The following is an 11,859-nucleotide window of genomic DNA, read 5'->3' as shown; positions in this document are numbered from 1 at the left end:
CACTGCAGGGAGAGCAGAGACAGCCTGTGGCTGCGTGAGAGTACTTTTCACCGAGCTGCGGCACTGTGCAGAGTCCCCTGAGCTAGGAGAAAATGCTTAACAATACTTCACTCGGGGTTTGGGTTGTTTTGTTTTTTTTTTTCTCCTGGTTTCCATTTCTTGAAGAGGATCTAATGGCAAAAATCATTTTTCTCCTCTCAAACTGGAATAAAACCCCAGCTTGTCCCTGAGAGATGCAGGGGGAAATCACTCAGCACCAAATGGGCCCTGGCATAGTGTCCACGCAGCCGGAGGGGTCTGGATGACATGTCACAGCCGGCCTGATCAGCTTGAAAGGACAGTGACAGATCAGGCCCTGCGAGCGAGTGGGTGCCATCTCTCCCAGACAGGGCTGGAGCGAGCACCAGCCTGGCACTACACAGGCTGCAGCCCCTTTTCGCTGCACTCTCGGCTGGGCCAGGTTAGTCCCATCCTCTGGCTGACACCCTAGGGTGGGGATCAGAGACTTCTTGGGGCTTTTGCCACAAATGGGAGCGCTCCAGGCATTGCCAAACCCCAGCTCTGAATGGCCAAGCCTGCTCTAGCACAGATTGGCACATGGTGGTTTGCCCTTCCCGAGGATGGTCCTTGCACCACTTCAGCTCCCAGGTTTGTAGTGCATCCTTGATTGGGTCAGGAGCCTTTGCCTGGCTTTGGTTCCTTCCAGGCAGGTTTAAAGGGAACCAAAAGCTATGGGTCTCCTTGCTGACAAGGGAAGCCCCATGGCTGGGGAATTTGGGTCACTGCTGTGCAGCAGGACATGTCCATCCGTCTGTCCGGAGGCTGTGAGCTGGTGGGAACTGCCTTGTCTTCCTCATCAGAATGGGGACATGCTGGTGTAGCAGAGCTGCTGCCAGATGAAGGAATTGCACCGCAAAGGGCCGGGGGAGCACTTAACCTGATGAGGCAGCATGGTTGTTTCCAGTGCAAGATGGCAGCCAAGGACGGTTGGATTCCTCTGCTCTTATTCATCGGCAGTTGCGTGAGAGCAGGGAGGGTGCGTGACTGTGCCTGGGGAGCTGGGCGCATCCTGCCCACCAGCACATGGAGGCAAGGATGCCGGGGCTGGGCACGGGGGTCCCGCTGCTGCTGAGGGCAGAGTGGGGACCAGGCTCCCCATGTCACTCCCCTTAACATGGCCACATCTCGGAGGGGTGACACTGAACCCAGCTCTCCTGCCAGCACTTAGCACTGCAGGCAAGGGCTGCTTTGGAGCCCAGGAAAGCCCCTGGCACTCCGGCTTGCTGCCTCTCGTGCTGATGCCTGGCCAGCTGCCGTCCTGCCCGTCGGCAGGGATGTGGCTCCATGGGCACCAGCTGGGTGACATGAGCCAGCACTCCCAGCTCAGCCGTCTCCCTTCGGGACCCAGAGACTCTAGAAATAAATCTCAACAGAAGAGGATGGGGGCCTGGCGCCGAGAGCTATTTAAACCATCGTCCCTGAAGAGCTGAGGGGACTGTTCTCTGGAATAAACCCAGGCTGTGCTGGCAGGAGGAGCTGTTTACTGCTCTTACCGAAATATGCAGCGTTCTCCATCCTCTGACCTTCCAGCCCTAATACTGAAACAAGCCATCGAGATAAGCAGAGCTGTCAGGCAGCTTCCCCCCGCACTCCCGCCTGGCTCTCTCCTCACTGGGTGGGTGAGGGCTAGCACAGACATTTTCTCCTGGATCCTGTCACCAGTTTAAAAAAAAAAAAAAAAAAAAAAAAAAAAAAAAAAACCCTGAATGTTGTGCAAGGCTGGAGCAGCCAGGCTGTCCCTGAGCCCCAGCCAGAGCCTCTGCTGGGGACCAAGGTTGCAGCCACCTCTCACAGCCATGAGCTCAGCCCCAGGGATGCACCTGTGTGAATCTCCTGGAGACCCATGGCTCCCTTTCGGTGGCTGGGTAATTAAGCCCTGCTCCCTCTGGTCCCACGACTGCCCTCACCATCTCCTCTCCATGGGGTCAGTACCCTTCAAGTCAGAGCAAAGATGCTGGGGGAGGTGCAGAGCTCTTGCCATGCAGAACCATGGGGAAGGAGACATCCCAGACCCAGGGGACAAGAAGGGTCAGTTCGGAGTCGGATGTGGCTTTGGTCCCTGCCTGCCAGCAGGTGCTGCCCACAGCTGTGCATGGGGAGTGCCATGCTCTCCTCCCCAGCAGCCCTGACCTGCTCCAACCAGCATCACCACTAGGAAGGTGGCACTTGTCACGGGGTAGCTCTGAGTCTCCTTGGCCATCAGGACAGTCTGTGGCAAGTGTGGGATGAAGGCTGCTTGCCCCCATGGCAATGCCAAAACAGTTTGCAGAGGTCCCCACCCTAGGTCCCTGGTGCCGCTCAGACAGGCCACAACACACCGCAGCTCCCAGAAACATCCCAGACCTCCAAGATATTTTCTCTGCCTGCTTTTTGCTAAACCAACAGTGATTTCACCATTGGAGGAGGGAGCACAGTTCTCCCAAAGGCTGCCTTGGCGCGGGCGGGAGGCGGGAAGCTGACCAAGGCTGGGATGGATGGCTTCAGCTGCCAGAGAATGGGGGAGCGGGGAGCCGCACCCTCCCTCTTAACAGGAACCGTCTGCGGGAGCAGCTCAGTGAAAAGCTGGATAAATGAATAATGCACGTCTCCCACCCAGACCCACTTTGGCTGATAGCCGTCCCCAGCAGTGGGCTGAGAGCTACTCTCCGAAAATGAGAGCTGCAGGCGGCACAGTGGTTAGGAAACACCATCCCTGCCCTTCAGCAGCTTCCCTACACCTCTGAAGTTACCACAAGAACAGAGCAGCCCCTGCCAGGCTTTGCCACCCTCCGTGATTGCAAGCCCCCCCCAGCACACCCTGCCCATGGGTGTGCGGTCCCTGCAGTGCCTGTCCCCGCCTGGGATTTCTTGGGAGCTGAGGTTGATGGTGGCATCTCCAGGTATTGTTGCAACCTCTCTCCCAACCTGCTGGTTTTTCTGAGGCTGGGATTCCTGCTTAGATGGACCCAAATCCTGCTTCTGACTGGAAACATTTTCACCCTTGGGGAGCCTTTTGAGAGGACTGACGTGAGAGCTGATCTGTCTGGTGGTTTTTCCTCAGGAGCTGGACTGTGGCCATCAGGGGCAGCAGGTCCCGCAGGGGCATCAGGTCCTCAGGACCCCCATCACCCAGCAAGACATGCACAGAGGCACGAGGGAAGGTGGCCATCACTGTCCCCTCACAGCCTCGCACATCCCGGGTGTTCATGTTTCCTCCTGCCTGGGTTGGTCCCTGTGGTGTGAGCTTAGAAGAAAGACTCCTTTAGTGCCAGTATTTCTGCAGTGGAGTCGTTCCTCTTAGGAAACACTTACAACATCACATTGGCTGTGAATATGGCAGCGGTTACCATGCACGGGAACATGGATTAGCTTCAACTATGTGTCTCCAAAGAAGCCTGCGTCATCTTAAAGCAGTTTGAAGGATGTGTTCACCTCCATGTGGAAGCAAGAGTTGGAAATAACTTTGGCAACCTGTTTTCCAGCTGTAGAGATCTCCTTGATGCTCAGACAAGAAGAGGTGTGAGCGTGAAGGCAGGACAGCTCCCCTTGGCATGTATGTGGGTTGTCCAGGCAGCAAGGAATGGCATGGGAGCCGTTTTGCTGGCTGGATCTCTGGTGGTGTCCTAACGAGCATCCTGACTTGCAGAGGGGCCTCCCGCTCTCTGCTTCAGCTGGTGGTTTTGTAAAGTGCCAGTAGCTGGTGGGGCTGTGTTTTTGGAAAGCAGGTGACCCCTAGGCCAGGCTGAAGGGCTCTGTTCTGTCTTGAGAGGATGCTTCTTGGTGATGCCAGGTGCTGGACCCAGGGGTGACACCACAAGCACCCACACTGCTAAGGATCATCAGCTTGTGCCCCAAGCACCTGCCATTTGTAGGACTTTCCTAGTTTGCCAGTGCCAGATGATGGGCAAACCTGATAGACCATCTCCATGCAGCACGTGGTACAGCTCCTGAGCACAGCAAAGGTCATCTGGAGACCATAATAAGTGAAAGGCAGGAGCCACTCAACCCAGGGCCAGGCTCCACACTGCCACTGGAGACTGGGACATGTCCAGCATCATGGCCAGGGCTCCTACACCTGTTCCCAGGGGTGAAATATATGGGGCTAGTGCATGGAGTGCCCCATCATAACCCAGTGTGGGACACAGGGCAACATGCTGGGGTGTTCAGAGCACCCCGTAGCCCTGGCCCATGTCCTGAGCCCAAGCCTGGGCTCCCAGCGAGCAGGGATTTCAGGTGTGTTGGCAGCACTGGGCTGCTGTGGCATCAGGGCTGGGGCACAGCAGGGCTGGCAACACTCTGGCACCCATGGGTGCCAGCTGGCTCTGTGCTGCCCACCTGCCTGTGCCCTCAGCCACCTCCTGTGGGCATCCACAGCATGGAGAGGGGGTGCTGATGCGAGCTGCCAGCAACTCATCCTGTCCCCAAACCCCGCAGCACCCCAGCAACCAGCATCCTCCCCTACAGTCCCTCGTGTCCCAGTGTCCCTCACCCATCCCTCGCTGTGCCCAACTCCCAGCTGATGTTGCTCTGTCCCTTGCATGGCACTGGGGCCAAGGGCAGAGGATATCACCCTGTCCCCCACCTACCAGCTTCCCCGCATGTCACTGTGGGTGCCAGTGCTGCAGCTTGTGCCTCCAGACAGGACAACGACAGCCCTGTCCTCACACCCCTGTGCAGCGGGGTGCTGAATGCATCCCTCGTGAGGAATGTCCTGTGGCCTCACTGCCACCCATGGAGGGCTGTGGCTGTGCCTGGCACTGCTCAGCATGGCCCAAGTGCCACCAAGGACTCTCACATGCCAACCTTGTGTGTGCTGGGCACCCACTGCTTCACTCCTGATGGCCACGGGGCAGGGACACAGGGACTTGTCCTGGCTGCTTAGGAACCCGTCGGTCCCTTGGGGACTCATACCCAGCTCCCAAAATGGTCTGTGATCCCTGGGTACCTGGTTCCCAGCACTGTGCCTACTGGCCATACCCAGCACCCTGCAGCCGCTGGCACAGGGCCGGACAGCACGCTGGCCGCTGCGCGCGCACGGGAGCCATTTGCTGGCAGCACAAAGCCTGGATTGAGCGAGAGCTGGCACAGCGCTGAACGGGCCGAGTATGCTGGCGGGGAGAATCAGCTCTTCTTCTTCTCACCCGTGCCAACGGGCTCTGCCACCCTCCTCCTGCGCTCGTGCCTGGCAGCGAGGACGGCCACCCGCCACGGGCACCGAGATGCCGCTGGCAGGGGAGCAGGCTGGAGCTTCGGGCGCCAGCAGCGGCATGTGCGCGGCTCTGGGTGAGTACCCACAGCACGCGGGGGTGACAGACCCCCTTCTGCTGGAGCCCTGGCCCCCAGCACAGACACCAGCCTGGCACGATGGCTGGCAGCTGGTCACAGCTCCAGGAGCCTTAGTGGAGCTGGCCAGTGGTGGGGGGAGGCTGAGAGTGGGGGGCAGTACCGGAGCAGGTCGTTAGCCCCTCGCGTTAATCTAACAACAGCAGACCGAAGCAGCTGGGAGGACAACTAATTTCCCGAGTTAAGCAGGCAATGGCTGTTAGCGGTATTTTTTCTCCTTTCCTGGTACCTTGAGTCACTGGGTGCATTTGTACTGAGCAGCACAGCCCCAGTGTGAGCCTGCCTCATTGTCCCGGTGGATGGGGACAGCAGGGCACCCTGCATCCCTGGCACAGGGCAAACACCACCTTCACACGTGTGCTTACGTGTCCATACGTGCCTGAGTGTGCACATGTGTGCCTGTTGCAGAGGCGAGGGGCTCCTGCACAAGCAGTGGGTGTTGGGATCTGTGCCGCCAGCGCTCCACACTGGCTGCTCTTGGAGGAGCCTCAGCCATTCTGTGGCTCTCATGGTCTCTCCTGAAGGAAAAAGGTTCCTGTAGCTCGCAGCAGGCACTGGCAAAGTTATCAGGCCCCTGACTGCCCGGGCAACAAGAGGGGAAGGCAGTGCCTGGAGAGGTGTTTGTGGGTTGTCCTGATGCGCTTGCTCTGCATGCAGTGAAATCGTGGGGTCTTTGCTGCTATGGGGTCAGCCCTGAGACAACCCTCCGGCATTCGCAGGATCCCTACTCCCGCACCCTTTGCTGTCCCACACAGCTTGCTGCACCCGTGGCTGCCAGCCCATCAGCGGAGCAGGGGCTGCCCAGGCTCCATCCCTGCCTGCAGTGCTGGGTGACGGGGGCTCTCTCCCAGCCCTCCCAGCAGACACTGGCATCTCCCTGCAGGGCAGGGCTCACCCATTGCCATCCAGGGGCTCTCTCCTGGCCACATCCTGCCAAGCAGAGGGAGCAGGTCTCCCTTCGTAGATCCAGCTTGTGGGTGCACCCTTAGAGGCTCCCCAGCTCCAGCTGGCTCCCCGGGGCGCGCCCCCTCCCCACAGCCAGGGCTGGCAGCCAGCAGCCTCCCGGGTGGTCCCCGCTGTCAGGCAGCGCGTGGGCTGCCGGGGCCACCTGCAAGAAGCCGCCTGTGTGGGACCGGCTCCCTTCCTGCCCGCACCGGGAGCCCAGCCAAGGAAGGGAGGGCCTGGATGGCTGCCTCCCCAAAGGCCATGGGGTGCAGCCAGCCTCGGGGGAGCTGCAGGGCCGGCTTTGGGCTTCGTCAGGCTGCTCCCCGGTGAGCTCTGGGGCTGATGGCTTTGGTAAAGGGCTGCCGGGAGTCTGAGATGCTCCAGCTCATCCCATTGCAACCCACGCTAGGAGAGAAACCCGCCGGCTGCAGGCAGGCCAGGCTTGGGCAGAAGGCCCAGCTGACTGGTGAGTACCCGAGCAAGCTGGAGCAGAGGGAGGGTCTCTGAGCATCTCCACAGCAGCTGGGATCTTGCTGATGGCAGGGGGGTGATAGCATGTGTTCATGTGGGGCATTGCTTAGCAGGCTCTGCCCCCCAGGCCCAGCGCTAGGGATGATGACGTCTGGCCATAGGAAATTGTGCCTGGTGGTGGGAAGGAGCTATGTTTGCTCCTTAAAAATCCTCCAGACCTGCCTGCACTGTCTGGTCTGAAGGTGGCAGATCCGTCTTGTACCTCATACATGACCCACGCACGGGGGTCCATGGGTGTATGTCAGCGCTGTGCAGCATCGCCGGCACACCCAGTTTGCCTGCACCTGAGCAGTTCATCCATGCATGCGATGCATTTCGGCTTGCCACCTGGCATCCTCACCCTCACAAGCAGCCAGGCAGCATCTTGGATGCAGCAGATATGCTTGTGCACCACACTGTGGGCATGCACAGCCTTTCCATATGTACCCAAATCACTGCCTGAGTGACGGGGCCGTACGCCCAGGAGTTGTTTGCCGGAGCTGGCAGGCAGGCAGAAGCTGCCAGATCGTTTCCTGAAGTGGCAGAAAAAGGCTAACGGGGATTTTCTGCTGCAGCAAGCAGAATGGGCAGCAGAAGCTTGAAGTCAGGGTAACGTACACCTGAGTTGGCAGTGGGTACCTTGGGATGAGAACTGTCAGGGGGTCTTTGCCAGCATCGTGCCTTCCCTGCTGCAGCCCACACTGGCTCCACATGGCCCCACAGCTTTGCAAACCTTCTTTTCCTGGTTTGGCCAGCACAGGCTGTGGATTCCTATCCTGTGTGCATGGGAACAGCTTGTTTCATGCTTACATGGAAAGCCCAAGGGCTCCGGGTGCAGGGGGCTTGGCTGTCAGAAGTCAGGCAAAAGGCTGGGAGGGGATTTGTACTGCCTGAAGCTGCCTGTGACCCTCAGGTTTCTGCTCACCTGCAGGGCAGGCTGACCAAGATGTAAGGGCAGGGGGGCAGCATGCCATGCCTGCTCCACACATCACCCAGCTCCCCCGGGAGTTCTCCAGCTCCAGGGAGGGGCTGTGGCTAAGGGAAGCCCACGGGCAGACCCAGGAGCACTGGGCAGGCAGGGAGAGGTGGGTTGTTCCAGGCTGCCCATGGTGCTCATCAGCCTGTGCCGAGATGAGCTGCCTGTCTGTGCTTTGATAATGGTCTCCTAAAGCGTTTCCCCAAGCTCCCCCTCCCCAAGAGCATGCCTGAGCCTGGTGCTTTTGCTGCAGGCATGGGGAGCGCTATGGGGCTGTCCCCTCCCCACGGACAGGCAAGTGGGGGCTGCTCGAGCCACTCTAGGCTGGAGTTCGGAGCAAAGCCCCTCACCCAGCTGCCTGGTCCCTGGTAATTACAGGAGAAGGGAGGCTGGCACTGCCCATGGCAGCCACGCGAGCTGGCACAGCCTGACAGCACAGGTGGTGCGGTGGCATCTCCTCTCCAGGGGTCCTGACGATTGTGCCCCTCGTTGCGGCTCCCAGGACCTGCCGGAGGGTTGCCAGCTGGCAGCCGTGCTGTGTGGGGCAGGCTGGCGGGACGCTCTGTCCCTGCTTCGTCTCCATGGCTCCGGCATCCGCAGCAGGGACGTGTAGCTATATCTTTAAGAAGGGCCTGGGCTGGGGTGGGAGAAGCGTTTCTATCCAGCCTTTCTCCCAGCAAACCTGGATCGAGTTAGCATTAGCGAGCAAGCAAGCCACAGAGTTGGCGCCGTGGCCGTTCCCCCGCTCCCAGCTGGGGTGGCCGCCAGCTCACCCTGTGAGTGGCCATGGGGGTTTGGAGCTGCTGGTGGGGCACAGGACAGCTTTCGTCCCCTGTGGCCTCGGTCCCTGCAAGGAGAGGAAGAGGAGGAGGCAGAGCTGGGTATGTAGAACTTTTATCCTCCTCCCCGCCCGCTGGACTCACTGCCCTGCTCCGGGGAGGGAGCTGGCAGTGCCACACGACGAGGGCAGGGAGCATGGTGGGTGCACGGCACAGAACGGGTGGCCGTCTCCAAAGGTGGGTGCTGGCAGCGGGCAGCCCCGGGGCTTGCCCACGCGGCCGGGGCTGACAGCCGCCTGCTTGGCTCCTTCAGGTTTCTCTCCGCACGCTCTGAGCGAGCGATGGGGATGGTGGGATGGGGCTGGCTGGGCGCTTCATCACTGTCATCCGAGGGCTCGCAGTGCCGGGACCACTGACGGTGACAGTGGGCAGAGTCCCGTGGCGGGGATGGAGCGCCCATGCCCGCACCCAGCCCTAGGGCTGGATGTGTCCCTCTTCATCCTCCCCACCCGCTTGGGCTGGGGCAGAGAGCACCCCCCGGGGTCCCATCGGGAGGATGGTGCCCGACATGCCCCTGCCACCATGGGCAGAGGTGCCGGGGGGTCTGGCAGCCATGCGGGGGGACATGCCAGTGCCACCCCTTGCACCCCATGTCTCCTGTGATGGGCTCACGAATGACAAACTAGTGATGGCATCACAGCACGTGGTGGCAGTCTGGGTTTGCGCTGATTCTCTGGCACAACTGTTCTGGGGTGCGTTCAGTTTTCCCAGGCCAGAGGAAGCTCTGGGTGGCTGGAGGTGTGGGTGCAGGTTGTTGGGGTGACCAGGACCATGTCCCCTGGGCCCGACCTCTGTGTGGGTAGCAGAGACCTTGCAGCTTGTCCTGTGATGGTGGCATGGTGGCTGTCACAGGACCCCGTTGCTGAGCCCACTGTGCATTTTCCCTCCCCTGAGCAGTTGGGGGGGACCCAGAGCAGTGGTCCTGAGCCTGGAGAAGAGCCTGACTGTGGCACAGCCATAAGCCCCCTGGGCATCGTGATGCCAAGCTCTGGGGCTTGGGTGCGTGGGGTCGGCACGCTGGTGCAGCCCCTTGCAGAGGTTGCTCCCCCAGATATGCCCACCCCGTGCACGCCGTAACGACGGGCTCTGGCAGGCTGCTGGCAAGGTGGCTGCTCGGCAGGAGCCAGCCGTGGGCAAACTGGGTGTAAGGAGGGCACCACCGGCAACACCCCATCCCGGGGAGGATGGGGGAGTCCCCGGTGCAGCTCCCGGGTCACTGAGCAAGGAAATAAATGTTGCTGTACTGGAGGAATCCCAGGAATGCAGAACCCGGAGGGGACACGAGGTGGCACGGCAGTTTCAGCCCAGCTTTTCGGTAGCTGCAGGCAGATTCCCTGCCAGGGCCAGGCAGGCCTCGCAGGGGCAGCTCGGCCGTGCAGAGGGCAGGAGGTCACCTTCGGCCAGGCAAGCGGAGGGGCTGCCCAGCGCGGGGCTCAGCCACCTGGGTTCTGCCTTCCAGCCCCACCAGGACTCTGCGGTGGCCGTGCCCCATCCGTCACCCACTCCACCGGGATGTGGGACCCCCCTGGGGTCTAACACATCTCTGGGAGCAACTGGCTAACCGCAGCGCCTGTGTGGGGCTGTGCAGCCCTGGCCCTGCTCCCCAGCCTTGGCCCGGCCCTGAGCCGTTGTTCTCCAATGAGCTCATCTGCTTTGCTGGTGGTTATTTTTTAACGTGGTCTCTTAGCCAGAAAATAATCAGCTCGTCCACTTAGTGTTTATGGCTTCTTCAAAGAAACTGCTTTCTCTGCCAGGAGAGGGGCTACTTTGGAAACGGATGGAGCTGCCAGCAAGGGCTTTTGCCCTGCTCCACGCCCACAGCTGGGGCATGCCGGGGTGCACTCAACTGCTTGCACCCTCCTGCCTTCCCAGGCCCTGTCATGGTACACCCATATGCTCGGGTGGGAAGAAGCTGCTTCGCAGCAGCGGGGAGCTCACTTGGGCTGCAAGAAGTGCACAGTTGGGAAAGTGCAGGCTAGATGCATGCACCCACAGGGCTCGGAGGAGGACATGGTGTCTAGGGCTTCACTGCAAGAGATGACGAGTAGCTCGGAGTGATGACTAGCTTGCACGGCTTCCTGGGAGACGGTGTGGAAAGACAGCCGTGCTGTTAAATCGTGGACCCCACAACACATAGTGGGGCTGTTTGCAGGGGTGCCGCTGCAAACTGGCTCGAACCCTGTGCCTTGGCTCAGCTGAGGGCTTGGGGGAATGGGAGAAAATATTTTCTTGATGACATTTTTGCAAACCACCCCAGGCTCACCTCGGTCCTTCATCTTCCCGGAGAGCATGCGGAGGTCAGGGTGAGGCGGGAGTACGCCTGCGCTGCCCGCAGCTCCTGCCGCAGCCCCACCACGGGCTGTCCCTGTGAGCTGAGGTGCTGCCGCAGCCCTGCCCCAGCACGGGGGATGGCATGGGGATGGGGGTGCCAGCGTGGGGCCCCCGCACCGCTGCGGCTGTCACACCCACCTGCTCCCACATCAGTCACACAAACCGCTCCTTGCGCCAAGTACTGATCCAATTTGTGGCTGTTTCCATAACAACCTCCCAGCGCTTTCTGGTCCTTTCTGTCGCTACGCGGATGCTGAGCTTCGGCGTGTAAGGGATGCTCCGGCCTGGGCCAGAGCAGCTGTGCTGAGCTATCACCGAGTACCTCTGGCTCCCGAGTGCAAAGGGCTGTTTGCCTGCTGGAGGCCAGGGTACACTGAGCAAGTTTCCTCCATCCTGGGAGTGTTTTTTCCCCATCAGAGGCATATGGTGAGGTTTGGGCTGGGGGAAGAAGGAGCCCAAGGGCAATAGTCGATCCAGGCGTGCAGTGCTCCCGTGGAGGGAGTGCAGATGTGGTACTGTGCAGCTCAGTCTTGTGCAGATGTGGTACTGCCTGGGATGCTCAGTGCCAGGGATGGGGCCCCTGGAAATGCTGGCAGCAAAAGCCTCCCCCCCCGCCCTGTTTCTCCCACCAGAGACCCCATCACCCCCAGGCCTGCTCTTGCAGTGCCCCATGGCTCTCGCAGAGGCCTTCCCCCCAGGGTGCCACTCCAAGTGCTCACCCCACACCCTCCTGTCTCCCACTGCAGGGCTCAAGCTGCTCTTGGCGCTGCCATGCTCGCTGGCTCCTGCCTCCATCCATCCCCTGCTCAGCCTCCCACCCCACAGGGCCAGCCTCGAGTGCCCCATCCACCCCCAGCCCCAACACTCCCCCCGGGG

Source organism: Athene cunicularia (genome assembly GCF_003259725.1).
Source record: "Athene cunicularia isolate RWA chromosome 4 unlocalized genomic scaffold, athCun1 chr4_part3, whole genome shotgun sequence".
NCBI lineage: Eukaryota > Metazoa > Chordata > Aves > Strigiformes > Strigidae > Athene > Athene cunicularia.
Note: the sequence above shows the minus strand (reverse complement) of the source record.